The sequence below is a fragment of the Onychomys torridus genome, chromosome 4, assembly GCF_903995425.1.
Source record: "Onychomys torridus chromosome 4, mOncTor1.1, whole genome shotgun sequence".
Lineage (NCBI taxonomy): Eukaryota > Metazoa > Chordata > Mammalia > Rodentia > Cricetidae > Onychomys > Onychomys torridus.
Window position 1 is genome coordinate 47,717,919 of NC_050446.1, and position 15,279 is coordinate 47,733,197.

Sequence of the window (15,279 nt, forward strand, 5' to 3'; positions counted from 1 at the left end):
GGCATAAAGTCATACATAGAGATAGAGCACTCATATACATAAATCAATCAATAAATAAATAATTTTTTTTAAAAGAATCTGGTCGGGCGGTGGTGTTGCATGCCTTTAATCCCAGTACTCGGGAGGCAGAGGCAGGTGGATCTCTGTTAGTTCAAGGCCAGCCTGGTCTACACAGTGAGTTCCAGGACAGGCTCCAAAGCTACACAGAGAAACCCTGTCTCGAAAAACCAAAAAAATAAAAAATAAAAGAATCTGTCTTGAAAATGTGTGTGTGTGTGTGATAATTTAAAATAATTATGCCAAGTAGGTAGAAATGTATAAATGGTTAAGTTCACCATCCCTGTACCTCACACATTTGTTAATACATAGGCATTCAAAAAAAAAAAATGTCTGATGGATGGGTACAATAATAGATTGCATGACAGGAAAAAAAAAATGACAGGAGAACCCAAATTCAAACTGAAGGGGACATCTGCCACTGAGGGTGGAAAGAGAGACCTCAAGAGCAAGGACACATCGCTGGTAGGTTCTTCGGGCAATCTTCCTGGCTGAAATATTCCTAGAGGGGAGCAAGCTTGTGAACATGGGTGGCAGTACAGCAAGTAGGAGAAGGCATGGACCCTTCCTGGAAAGAACAGGGAAGAGAGAAAAGAAGGCCCCACTGCTGGACATTTCATTGGCAGAGTCCTGAAGCCTCTAGAACAGTATCCAGCCCAGACCAAGGGTTCTGTTGTTTTTTGTGGAACAAATGGGTGATGAGGCTCAATAGAGAGCTGAGAGAGCATAGCAGGAGAGTCTCCTAGGGAAGGTCATACATAGCGGGTGGAGACCTGAGCCCTCATCTATAGTGGCTCTAATTTACACTTATGTCTATTAGACTCTTCTTTTTGTATTTAGAAGTAAAATTATTTTAAAAGGATATAATATTAGAGATGTAAAAAAATTTTTCATACCTCTTAATATTTGATTCCTTCTAATTCAAATGAAAAAAAAATAATTCCTATGCCATTTGAACCCTTTTCCCCAAGCCAGCAACAAATGAGCCAAATTGAATGATGTCCTTTGTAAGTATTTCCTTCAGTCAGATAGAGGAGCCGTTCATGTCTCCCTGAGCACTGACTCTTTGCCTCAGTTCCCATCCAAGTGGTCCAGTGGTGTCAGAGCTGCAGTTTCAAATCAGTTCCCACCTGCAAAGTAAACAAAAGCCACAAGCCCTCTTCCTCTCCCCACCAGACAGAGCTGATTATTAAGCATCAGCCAGCAGACCACTGATCTGAGCATATTCATCATGGTCCTCTGTCTTCCATTCCTTCGCTGTGCCTAAAACTCAGTAAGGACAAAGACCCTGGTCTGTCATGTTTACAATTATATTTCCAGAATCTGGCACCTGCCTGGCATACAGTTAGTGTTATATATTTGTTGAGCCAATGTGTTCTATACATAACTAGTCAGCAAGCCCTTGAGCTCCCGGGACTAACCTCATAATCATCCGGGTCATCCACCAAGCAGAGGCAGGAAGAGAAGTGTTTTACTGCCCCTCCCCCTCACTCATTCTTGACTGACTAACGTTTGTGGTTTGATAAAATTCACTGACCTTGTCAGGGTTGCAAAGCAGAGGAGGTCGCAGGGCACTAGGGAGGCAGAGGCACTGCTGCTCTCTGTGAGTCTGAGCCAGCCTCGTCTACATAGTGAGTTCCAGGGCAGCCAGGGCCAGGGAGAGACACTTTGTGTCAAAAAAAGAAAAAAAGAGAAAGAAAGGAAAGAGAAACCAAAAAAAGAAGCAAAGAAAAAGAAACCAGTTATGGAAAAATGAAGTCAGTTTTCTTTCATGTATAAAATAAAAATTTTGAATGAACTGTCCTGACATTAAGAATTATGATAGTTTGATATTTGAATTTAATTGAGCATCCTGGGCTTTAATTGGCTAAATCTGGCAGTACCAGCCCTTTTGAGTCCATAAATTAGTACCCAGTAAAGTTGAAGAAAGGATGACTTGGCAATTCTATTCCAAATAGATACCACAGGAATCCTTGCTCCTGTTCACCGGTAGATAAGAATGTGCTCCGCATAATTGTTTGCAGTAGCCCTAAACAGCAAACCACCCAAACGTCCATCAACAAGAGAATGGAGCTGGGTGTGGTGGCCTTTAATCCTAGTCCTCAAGCCAGTCTGAACTACAAACCCAGTTCCAGGATAACCCAGGGCTACACAGGGAAACCCTGTCTCAAAACCAACCAAACAAACAAAAAACTCAAGAGAACAGATAGAGTACTGAATATTCACACAGAGAGACACTACACAAAGATCAGGATGCTCACAAATGGGACACCGGTTAAGAAGAGCAGGTGAGAGGTGACAGCTACTTAGAAGGCTGATGTAGGAAGGTCTCTTGAGCTCAGGAGTCTGGAGTCAGCAACACAGAGCCAGCTCAAGAAAGAAGAGAGGGGCTAGAGAGATGACTCGGTGGTAAGAGAATGCACTGCACGGCTCTTCCAGAGGATCCAAGTTCAGTTCCCCAGCACCCACACTGGGTGGCTTGCAGCTGATTGTAAATCCAGCACCAGAGAATCGGAGGCAGCCCCACTGCAAACATACAAAGAAATTTAAATGAAAAAAAAATTGAAAAAAGAAAAGAGCCTCAGGTGGGTGGTACGTGTCCTTAATCCCAGCACTGGGAAGGCAGAGACATATGAATTTCTGTGAGTTCAAGGCCAGCCTGGTCTACAGAGAGTGTTTGAGGACAGTCAGAGCTACACAGTGAAACGCTGTCTCAAAAAACCAAAATAAACAAATCCATAAAATGAAAAATAAATAAAAATTAAAAATCAAAAGAAAAAGAAACCAGTTATAGAAAAATAAGATCAGTTTGACTTCATTTATAAAACATCAAAACCTTAAGGACTAAATATTATATTGTTCATAGATAAATACGTGATTGTCATGGTTAACCTTGGCTGTCAACTTGATTGGATCTGGCACTGACTGTAAGGGTCTTTCTTGGAAGTAGATGTGATGGTTAAATCGGTACTTGAGGCTGGCTGAGTCACGGCACCAAATGTTGGTTATGATGGTGCTGCTTGTGGCTGGCCACCGCCCACAGCGGCCATGCCGATGGAAGAAAGTGCTGGAGAAAGGTCACAAGCCATGGTTAACTTTCTAGAGCTTTATTGGGAGAGAGAGAGAGGAAGAGAGTGTGTGTGTGTGAGAGAGAGAGAGGTAGGGGAGAAAAGGGAGACACACAGAGGGCCTGCCTGCTTTTTAGGCTGGGCCACCATCCCAGGCTGAGGACATAATTAAGATCAGAATCCTTATAAGCTGGACCCTCTCCAAGAGTAGGTATCCGTGTATCAAGAGTGCAAAGTATTGCTGCTGTTCCCTGCTCCCTTCAATTCTCACTGGTGAGTGCTTCTACCTGCTTGCTGCCACTGCTGCTACCGTCTTTCACTGAAATCAGAGCCCAGCTTCATGTAGTCCAATGTAGGACTAACAGTAATCCTACAGGCCTTCAGGATAAACTTGGATTACCAAAGCATCTAGTCTCATGGAATGAACAGCTAGCTATAGGGTTCTCAGCTTCTCCAGGATGCAGACAGTTGGTCTACTCAGCCAGAATTGTGGAAGGCAATCTAATAAGTAGTTTTATAATGAATATTCATTTTAACTGTTCTGTGCTTCTAAATAACCCTGCCTAACACAGTGGTTAAACTAAAAAGGAAAAAAACAAAATGGGAGTGAGAATCCAAAAGGAAAGGTTTACCTCTATCACAGAGTAGGTTAGATAGGATCACGGGGAACCATTGTGCCATCAAATGCCTCATTGAAGCCATATTTAAGTTAGATGAAAATACAGAAGTGTGTTTGATTTTTCCCCCTTAAATTGGCATACATATATGTATGAAGCATTACACAATGAATATCAAGGAAATGAGATGCACTGAGCCTTCTTCCTTATCAAAGGGAAGGTAAATGTCAGTAGATCTTTCACACAGACTTAGCTTACCTTTTGGCTCTTTTCTTTATCCAACTATATACACAGATTGGAGTTCTTGGGACTCCTGTTTATAGGCAGAGTTTTCCTGTCCCAATCACCAGCTCCAAAATAATCACAGAGGCTTAACTACAAATGCTTGGCCAATAGCTCAGGCTTGTTACTAACTAGCTTTTATAACTTAATCCATGACCTTTATCTCTATTCCATTTTGTGAGTCTGACTCATTCTGCATCTGGATGATGACTCCTAATTCTGCCCTTCTCCTTCCCAGCATTCTCAGTTTGGATTTCCCGCCTAACCTTATTCTGTTCAGCTATTGGCCAGTCAGCTTGTTTATTAAACCAATCATAGCAACAAATATTCACAGTGTACAAAGGAATTATCCCACAGCATTTCCCACTTTTGTATAACTAAAAAAGGAAGGTTTTAACCTTAACATAATAAAATTATATACAACAAAAAGAATTATCAATCCAGGCAGTGGTGGCACATGCCTTTAATCCCAGAACTCAGGAGACAGAGCCAGGTGGATCTCTTGTGAATTTGAGGCCAGCCTGGTCTACAGAGCAAGATCCAAGACAGGCACCAAAACTACAGAGTGAAACCCTGTCTCAACATCCCCCTCCCCAAAAAAAGAGTTATCAAGTAAGAATTATAGTTACAATTTCCAGTCCATTTGTATTTGGCAAAAATAGAGAAAACACTCTATTATCTATCCTATTTTGGTGAGTCCAAAGTTTTATATACCTAATTTGCTTTCTATCAAAACTAAGGAAAACTGTACATTTAACTATTTAGTCTTTAACTCCATCAGAGACCCCAGAAGGATGAAATGTTACCTAATGACAAGGACATCAGGCTGCCTGGATAGTCACCCAAAGTTCCTCTGCAACATTGGGACATCCAACTCTGGCCTACAGGCCTAGCATATCTGACAGACTTTCCTGTGAAGCAGGGAATTCTGAAAGGCTGTCCTACCTTGTCTTGGCAAAGTTTGGCAGTCATTTTCTTCAGTGTCCTACTGGTCAAGTTTGGACAGTATCTGCTGTGGAATGGTCTTTCTGTACACTGTGAATATATATTGCTACTATTGGTTGATAAAGAAGCTGTTTTGAGCCGGGCGGTGGTGGCGCACGCCTGTAATCCCAGCACCCGGGAAGCAGAGGCAGGTGGTTCTCTGTGAGTTCGAGGCCAGCCTGGTCTACAGAGCTAGTCCAGGACAGCCTCCAAAGTTACAGAGAAACCCTGTCTCAAAAAACCAGAAAAAAAAGAAGGAGGAGGAGGAGGAGGAGAAGAAAAGCAGCAGCTGTTTTGGGCTATGGCAGCAAAAGATGTAGCCAGGCAGGAAATCCAAGAGAGACACAGGGAGAAGAAAGACAGGGTCGTCAAAGAGATACTGCAAGCTTCCAGGGGAGCAAGATGTGATAGATGTAATGTAACAGGTAAAGCCACGAGACATGTGGTGATACACAGATTAATAGAAATGGGTTAATTTAAGATGTAATAGCTAGCAATAAGCCTGAGCCATAGGCCAAACCGTTTGTAATTCATATTAAGCCTCTGAATGGTTGTTTTATAAAAACAGCTGCTGCCTGTGGGGGACTGGATGAGACCGAGAAACTTCAGTGTACAAGTATCTGTCAGCAATCCACAGCCTCTCATTTCCTGTGGAAATAAAAGCATAACCTCTTCCACAAAGTAACACATCTTTTGACTTAAATTTTGAAGTCAAGATATTTTAAAAATACATATATTGTTTGAATCTAGCAGTTTTCATAATCCAGTGTCTCTTAGCCAAAAAATTCAAAGACAACACAATAACATACAGGATCCAGATGCCCTGTATTTCCCATCTTTATGTGGCTTTTTTTTTTTTTTTTTTTACTGTATTCCTTTTTTTTAAGGACTTTCTCTAGTTTTTAATTTTTCTCTCCAAAGCTTATGTATATTTTTAAACACACTGTAACCTGTTAAGAGATTTTTTTTTCTGTCTAAATCTATCTTCACTGTTTATCTGTAACCTTTCCTGTCTGCATGAGCAAAAACCCTAAACCTGCCATGCAGCATGTGACTGGGAGATGCCTTTCTGTACTATGGCCTGTGTGAGAGACTGCAGGAATCCACTATGTGGCTTAGCTAATGGCACGCTGGCAGTTGCCAGGAGGTGCGTCTCTGTACCACAGCAGGTATGAGAGACACAAGACTAGAAAGTTGCATCTGGTCCTGTTTCTGTGCATTTAGAACCTTTTTAAAAAAAGCTTTCTCAGGCTTTATATGGATGTATGTAGCCCTGGACATTGAGCACCATTTGTAGGTGGAGTTTTCCTGTCCCGACCATTAGCTCCAAAATAACCTCATAGACTCTTAATATTAATTACAAATGCTCAGCCGATAGCTCAGACTTGTTACTAACTAGCTCTTACAACTTAATCTATGTGATACCCTGAGGCTCTCTATCTCATTTTGTGTATCCAACTCATTCTGAGTCTGGTTGGCAACTCCTGACCCAGCCCTTCTCTTTACCAGTTTGGCTCTCCCACCTAACCTTATTCTGTTCAGCTATTGGCTAGTCAGCTTGCTTATTACACCAATCACAGAGACAAATATTCACAGTGTTCAAGGGGATTAATCCACTGCACCTGTTCTCCCATCTCAATAAGCTGCTTCGATTGTACAAATGACTCTTATCATGTTGAATTCTAAAGCACACCCATTTCCAAATGTGAGTGGGTTTATTCTACCTGCAGTGTGTGATTCACAAAGCCCCTGCTTGAAGGTTCAGGCTTCCACATCCTTTATAAAGATGGTTCTAGAAGGGAATGGAGAGATGGCTCCATGGTTAAGAGTACTGGCTGGCTACCCTTCAAGAGGACCTGCGTTTGAGTCCCAGGACCCACAATCATCCATAACTTCAATCCCAGGGAATCTGACATCCTCTTTTGACCTGCTCCGGCTCTAGGCACACATGGTACATGGGCATACATGCAGACAAAATATACAAACATATAAAATAATGATAAATAATATATGAATAATAAATATAATATAATGAAATATATGCTTTAAAAAAAAGATTATTTCAGAGTTTGCGCATGATAGGTTGGGTTTGTGACTAGGATGTAGCTCAGTGGTGGAGCCTTTGCCTAACATGCCCAAGGCCCTGGTATGATACTGGGTCACATCTTCTCTGACCCCTCTAGCAATAGAAATGCTTTTCCCCATCTGTCAGTTCACTGGAGTTGAGAGAACCAAAATTCATACACAACAAAGAACTGGAACTACAAGATTCTCAAAATGGATTCATTTCATCTGATATTAAAAGATCATAACCAACTTTAGAACGGTATGTTCCCCGCCCATAAAGTGCCCTGCAAGCCAACCTCCAAGGACACCAGGACTACTCGACGTTTGCAGATACAAAGTGCAGCAAACTGACACCGAGTGGTTTAACAAAGCGTGTTCTTTTGAAAAATAAAGGGAAAAATATATTAAGTCAACTTCATGCCCCTGTTGTTAGTTACTCATTCTAAAGCTTGTTGATTAAACCAAAATACAAATGCATCACACTGTGGGGGCAGGCAGGAATACCCCCAATCTTATACTACCTCATCTCTGTTCAAGGTCCTGAGTTCAATCTCCAGGAAAAAGGTCTTTTTTTTTTTTTTTTTTTAAAGATATCTTTCCCTAGCTGGCTTTGAACTTTGAACTCTTGGACTCAATCCTCCTCACTCAGACTGAAATAGCTGAGACTACAGGTAAATATGTCTTCATACATAGCAAAGATGACAAGAAACATTGTCACAGTTTTTGTCAACTTGACATAGACCTAGACATATGTGAGAAGAGGAAATCCCAGTTGATTGATCTATGGGCATGTCTGTGGGAGTTGTTTTCTTAATTGCTGGTGGATGTGGGTGGGAGGGTCCAGCCCACTACTGACAGTGCCATCCATGGGCTGGGGGATCCTGGAGTGTATAGGAAAGGTAACTAAGCAACGTAAGAAAGCCAGCCAGTAAGCAGCACTCCTCCATGTTTCTGCATCATTCTGGCTTCCAGGTTTCTGCCTTGAGTTCCTACTCTGACTTCCCTTGATGAGGGACTCTAACTTCTGAGAGGTAATAAACTCTTTTCCTCCCCAAGTTGAGTTTGGTCATGGTGTTCATCACAGCACCAGAAATCAAAGTAGGACACATATGTAACCACAGATATATTTAGAAACTCTGGATTAATGCAGGAATGTCAAATGTTATTGAGAACCCTCCCCCTTGATCCTCCTCCTCTCTCAGTCCAAATGCTCATAAAGTAAGAGAGAGGTATCTGTGCTGCAAATGATAGTTTGTCCTTGGATGTGGTTCAGGTTAGAAGCGTAAGCTCAGTTTTAAAAATTCATCTAATGGTGGGTTTCAAAGAAAAAAATAAGAGAAGGAATTAGGAAAGGTAGCCTGACACCATGGTTCTCCGTTTTTTTTTCCTCCACACCCAGGGAATAAATCTGTTGTTAAAATTACTCAATAAGAAAATGGAAAGAAATATTAAAACAACCATCTTATTAATATGAGTGGAAATAAATGGTGCTTTCTTGTGGGGAGGAAAGGGAAAAAAACCAATGTCTTAAAAATAATAAACACACAATGAATTTTCTTAAACTGCTGCTATGTCAGAGTCCTCAAGCTAATGTTTTTCCTACGGAGCTGGTGTCCACTTTGGGCACTTGGTGAACGCACTTGTTTGCAAATGACTTACACCCTGTATAGCCACCAGTCTTGCAAACAGTTATAGACTAATAAACACTTGTAGGAAATATTTGTTGGGCACCTGCCAAGGGCAAAGTATTTTGTCTAGTGCCTTGGGAATGCAGAGATGGGTCACATGATGCCAGATGTGAGATGTGGATAGGTGAATGAGAGAATTCAGAGGCTCATATGTGAAGCTTCCTAAATGAGAAAAAATTTCAGCTGGGCTTGAAAAATATTAGTGCAATCTAGATCATTTCTTTTTTCAAAATCCAACACTTCTCACTTCTCTCCTGGAGTCTGGGTCTATTCCATTCACTGATCAAAGGTCCTATTTTTCATTACATTTTTTGGTTTTATGTAGTCTTGAAATCTTCAATCTTTGTAGTTTTTTTTTTTCTTACTTTTTAAAAAACGTTATTCAAAGGTCTTACCACACTTTCAAATCTCCTCTAAAAATGCATCTTTGAAATATCTATTGCCTTCCCCTCTATCTATGCAATAAAAATAGGAAAGATTGAGAGAGGACAAGGACATGAGTGGTAAGATGTAGTGTTCCTCCATGAAACTAAGTCACTTAACTACTCAAAATACAGAAAAGAAACCTTCTAATTAAGTTAAATAAAGCATTAGTTTTATTGGTGTTCAAAAAAGCATATCAGGAACATGCTCCCATGGGTTTGACATAATTTGATGAATCATAACATCATGACTCACTGAATCATAAAAAGAACTCATGATTTGGAAGATTGGAGTTGGAAAGTGTTGATGGGAATGTCTAAGACATGTTAGCTGGAGATAGTTAGTAAAAACACTAATAATGAGAGGTGATTTGATGGTGTTAAGTCTAAAATGCTAACAACATGATCATAATGTAGTATCATACAATATTTATACAATATGCAATATACTAAATGCTAAATATACTTACATTGGGATTGTATTTATTTTTTATTTTAATTTGTGTTTATATATGGGTGTTTTCCCTGCATATATGTCTGTGCACCACCGTGTGCCTGGTACCTTTGAAGGCCAGAAGAGGATGTCAGATCCCCTGAACTAGAGTTCCAGGTGGTTGTGAGTCACTCACTGTGTGGGTGCTGAGAATTGATCCCAGGTTCCATAGAAGAAAAGCTAGAACTCTTAACCAATAAGCCATTTCTTAGACCCCTAAATTGTATTTATAATGGTGGGGTTTATTTTGAAAGCAATTTAGCAATATGGATCAAGACTTCTTTTAAAAAGTTGGTGTAGTGGTCTACACCTTTAATCCCAGTGCTGGTGAGGCAAAAGCAGGCAGATTTCTGTGAGTCTGAGGCCAGGTTGGTCCACACGAAGAGTTTCAGGGCAGCCAGAGCTACGTAGTGAGACTCTCTCTAAAACAATTTTTTTAATTATCTTTTTTTTTTTTTTAAAGTTACTTGATCCCATGAGTTTGAAGACTAGCCTGGACAACGTAGCAAATAAAACTCTGTGCATGTGTGTTGTGGGGGTTATGTACCATCTATCTATTTATTTGTCTATCTATCATAGTCTTCAAATTTTTCAGAATTACTTATTTTATATGTATGAAGGCTTTGCTGCATGTCTTTGCATGCACCAGACACACTGTGGCCCACGGAGGTCATAAGAAGGCATTGTATCCCCTGAAAATGAAATTATTGGTGGTTGTGAACTGCCGTGCAAGTTCTGGAAACAGAACCTGGGTTCTCTGCAAGAACACTAAGCAAGTGTTCTCAATCACTGAGTCATCTTTCCCGACCCTCTACAAGTGCATAATAAAGAGATGGACAGGAAGTAGACTCCACAGAGCTGTCTTCATGGTGGGGCACCATGATGGTAGGCTTTTGTAGCTGACTTTTGTATTTTTCAGTATTTTACAAATTTTTTACCAGAACAGCAATTACTTTATGTAGAGAAAAAAAATGCTGTGGTTCTTTTTTGTTTGTCTGTTTGGATTTGCCACCCCAGATTAATTAATAAAGAACAGCAAAGAGAAGCTAAGAGTGGGACAAAACAAAACATGGTGCTTCCTTTTCTACAAAGAGGTAGAAGTCATTTGGGTTTTTTATTGGTGTGATCAAAGAAACAAAGAAAGAATTTATGAAAAGCTCTTAGGAACTTGCTAGCAGAATCAGAGGAAAGTCCACCTTCCAAAATCCCGGGAGATAAGAGCAAAGGAAAGCAAAGTCTGTAGAAGAGGCAACCATCATGAAAAGAAACAGCAGGCACACACAAAACAGTGACAAAACCGGCAGCGGGGAGACCGAGCATGACAAATTTAGTTATTAAATTTAGATTCCCTATTAATAGAAAAAGCCTCTCAGATTGTGTTAAAAATTAAATCCAATACTTTGCTGCTGCTCATAAAAAATGCATCCAAATAAAACAACACCGAAACACAGCAAAGACGGCAATAGGTAAAAATGTAGCAAGTCCGCAAGCTCGCAACAAGTTCAAGATCACAGCACCAGTAAATTAAAAGAGAATTTCAAGCCAGAAATCCGGAAAAGTGATCTTCATTTATAAACATTAGACACACTCCCACAAAAGACAAATGGCAATTGACACAATTCACAGAATGGCTCATCATGAGAGTGAAGGAGAACCAGTGAGTGCCCCGGTGTGTCTAGTTTCCCTTCAGTGAGCAAAGTGGGGCCTGCTACTAGACACAGACAACTGGATGTGAGAGAATGATGCCATGTCCCTCAGGCCAAGGGCCATCATCCTCTTCTGTTAGCAGCAGAGCTCACGAAACTGATAGGTGAAAAGATGAAAGTGGCCAGAATCTCCCCAACATAGAGCAGACAGCATTTCACTGAGTTTGCATATGTATAATGAAACCTATATTGCATTCAGCCTCTCACATTTTGTCCCTCTTTTGCCTATTCTACCTTGATTCATGGTATAGCCTATTCTACTTTGATTTGTACTGCCCAAAGAACCAAGAAAAGGAAAAACAAAACAAAACAAAAAAACAAGAAAAATACTGTGTTCTGTTTAGTGACTTGGAAAACTTATGGGAGAAAATAATCATTTCAATAAGAAGGTTGTGTGAGATGATAACCACATGGAAACATATCATCCATATGGATTATGGGCATTTCTAAATGCTAAAATATGAGTTCAAGGCCAGCCTGGTCTACATAGCCAATTCCAGGAAAGCCAGGGCTACAAAGAGATACTCTGTCTAAAAAAAATAAAATAATATAAATAATAAAAACAAAGTTTTTAAAAGAAAATATAGTAGAAATATTGTCGTGGCCATGACTAAGTTAGGCAAAGATTTCTTTATGTGTTTTGCTTTGTTTTAGACAGGCTATCAAATTATCTAGTCCTGGCTGGCCTAGGCCATACCTTCTAGACCAGGCTGGTTTTGCAATCTTCTGCCTCAGTCTCTCAAGTGCTGGGCTTACAAGGGTGAGCAAGCACATCTGGTTTAGACAAAGATTTAGTAAACCAGGCACCGACTGGACAAAGCAGAGGGAACAATCTGACTGCATTATATAAAACAAAGACTCGTGGATCGGTAAAAGAGTCACTTTAAGCCTGTGACAGCAGAGTAGAAAATGATACCTGCACATATATCAGACAAAAGACTTTTATTCACCATACAGGGAAAAAAACATTTATAAATCAAAAAAGAAAAACTAAACAATATAAGTAGAAAAATGGACAAAAATTTCATTCCTTCATTAAAGAGAATAATCACAGTCAAAAAAAAGTATAAAGACGTTACTGGCTTCAGTTAACAGGAAAAAAGTAAACTAAGGCCAAATGTGATTATAACCTTAATTTAAACCTTAAAATGAAAAGGGTGAACTTTCTGCTTTATCTGGAGCATGGGCAGCTCCCATCCATTGCTGGAAGTAGAGATGGGTGTTCTGGAAAATGGGTGGCTTTAACAGCCAAAGCCAAAGCCAGACATAAACATTTCTGTGACCTATTCATCCTATGTCTAGATAGACACTGAACAGAAATGCGTGTGTTAGTCAAAGGATGCATACAAGAATGTTCATAAGCAGCATGGTTCATAATAACTTTAAGCAATCCCCACCTCCCTTCTCTCTGCCAGCAGATGCATTGTGGCACATTCATTCAAAGGAATACCATACCGAAAAGAAAAATCTGGAAAAGAGAAAAATCGTGTAGGTGTTCAGTCCCTTAGGCTGGGTGTCTCTGTGGTCCCATTCTGGTGCTGGAGTCCTAGAGGGTTACCGGAGGGCTCTTGGTCTTCAGTCTACACTGGACCCCAGAAGAAGACTGATTTAACACTGGCCACAGTGACAGGAGAGAAGAACTTGCCAGTGAGACTGAGGCCTAGCAGGCAAGAATGAAAGCTTCCTTCTGCCGGATCCCTTAACAAGGGCTGCCACCAGAAGGTGTGTCCGGGATTTAGGGTGTGTCCTCCTGCTTCAAAAATCCGATTAAGAAAATTCCTCAGGAATAAAGAGTTCCAGAGCAGCCTGGGCTATACAGACCCTGTTTCAAAAGAAAGGAAGGCAAGCAGGCAGGCAGAGGCAGGGAGGGAGGCAGAGGAGGAGGAAGGAATGGAGGGAGAGAGAGAGAGAGAGAGAGAGATCCCTTATAGGGGCGCCCAGCAGAGCTTGGGTTTTAGTTGATTCCAGATCTAGTTAAATTGACAACCAATATTAGCCATCGCATGGGGCCAGAATCAGGAATGAAGTCAAGAACCCAGTGACCCAAACCAGAGATCTGGAAGTCAGTTAGTGCTGGTCCCCTCCTACCTCATTCCCCAAGCCTGAACGCCTCACTGGTCTGTCCATTCACACAGCTTACCTACAAAAGAGCCTTTTGAATTTAACCCCTCCCCCCCATCCACCCACTCTTTTGCCATGGCCTCAGTCGGAGCTTTTATTCTCTAGCCAGTCTTTCTGACTTGACCCTGAGCCCTGTCAGTACAGCTGACCTGGCCAGACTCATCTGAGCATGCTTTTCCACTTGAAAATTCTTCTCTGGCTACCCCGAAATGACTGGCTAAAGTTCAGACTCTTTCGCACTGTGTGATTTCCCCTTATCTTCTTTATCTTATCCTCACTTGCTGGTCTTTCCAGTTTTACCTTTGGCTCCTGGAAATCCCACACTCCAACCACACCGGAGTCACCATAGCTGCCAAACAGGTTAGATAGGATTTCACTTTCCTCCTTGCCTTCCAGCTCCTTTCTTTGGCTGACCCATGATCCAAAATTCATTCCAAGTCTTCTTTGCCTTGAAAATCCTTGGGGAATTATATTTATTTATTTTGAGATAGGGTCTCACTATGTAGCTCTGGCTGTCTTGGAACTCACGCTGTAGAAAGTCTGGCCTCACACTCACGGAACTCTGCTATGCCTATGCTTCCCAAGGGATGAATTAAAGTTGTGTGCCACTATGCCTGGCTGGGAATTTTACATAGTATAACCCACCAATTTTCCGTCTTGTTTTTATCACTCACATTAAAGCTTGAGCAATTTTCCTATTTGCCAAGGTGCGTCTCATATTATTACTTAGTATGCATTATTAAATCTGTTTCCTCAGGCAGCACAGAATGCTGCATATAATTCTTACTACATAACTTATCACTCTGGTTTATATGTGTTTATAGGTCCACCACCCCTATTTGTCCCAGTCCCTGGAGGTCAGAGACTTCAGTTGAATTTATTTCCATATCCTCAGCACAGAGGGGGCAACAGAATAGAAATTCACTAAATAAAAATAAATGGATAATAGTTCTTGTGTTAATGCAATAGAATTATGGATCACTTTTTCCTTGTTTTTAATTGCTCAGATATCCTGTATTTATGGCTTATTCTTTAGATTTTTGTTCTCTGTCTCTCTTTTAAGGCAGGGTCTTACTATGTGGCCCTGGTTGGCCTAGAACTCATTATGTAGACTAGACTAGCCTCAAACTCATTGAAATTGGTTGCCTCTGCCTCCCAAATCCTGGGATTAAAGGTGTGCACCACCACACCCAGCTTCGACTTTTTTTTTTTTGTTGGTTTCGGTTTTTTCTTTTTAAGAAGTATATTTTAAATACAATTTTTGGTAGTATCATATTACCTTTATTATTTTAGATGATTTTTGACTTGTAAAATATCTTGACTCCCAATTTTGTGGAATGCACAGATACACAGTGAAGAAAGGTTAGAAAAGTCGTGTCGTGTCCCCCCCCCCCCCGCTTTTTCTAACATACATTGTTATGCTTAGTTAAAAGTTAACTCAGCCCTTGACTTACAAGTGTCAAGGTGGCTGCTCCCTGCTTTTTAAAACCATTGCTGCTCTGGAACAAAGTGTTCCATGGTCTTCACACCTGATCAATTGTCCTTGGTGAGTCCTCTTACCAGACACTGTTAATCTCACTGATCAAGAATAAGACCATTGCCACAATTTAAAGCCAATTTAGAAGCAAACTTTAATAAAACTGGCCAGGTGGATGGGCTCCAGCCAGGTCCATACCCAGGCCCAGAATCAAGTATATCAAGGACTTAAGGAAAACTCATAATCCATTACATTTCCCATCAGGTCCAATCAAGGGCAAGCATACATCCTGACGTA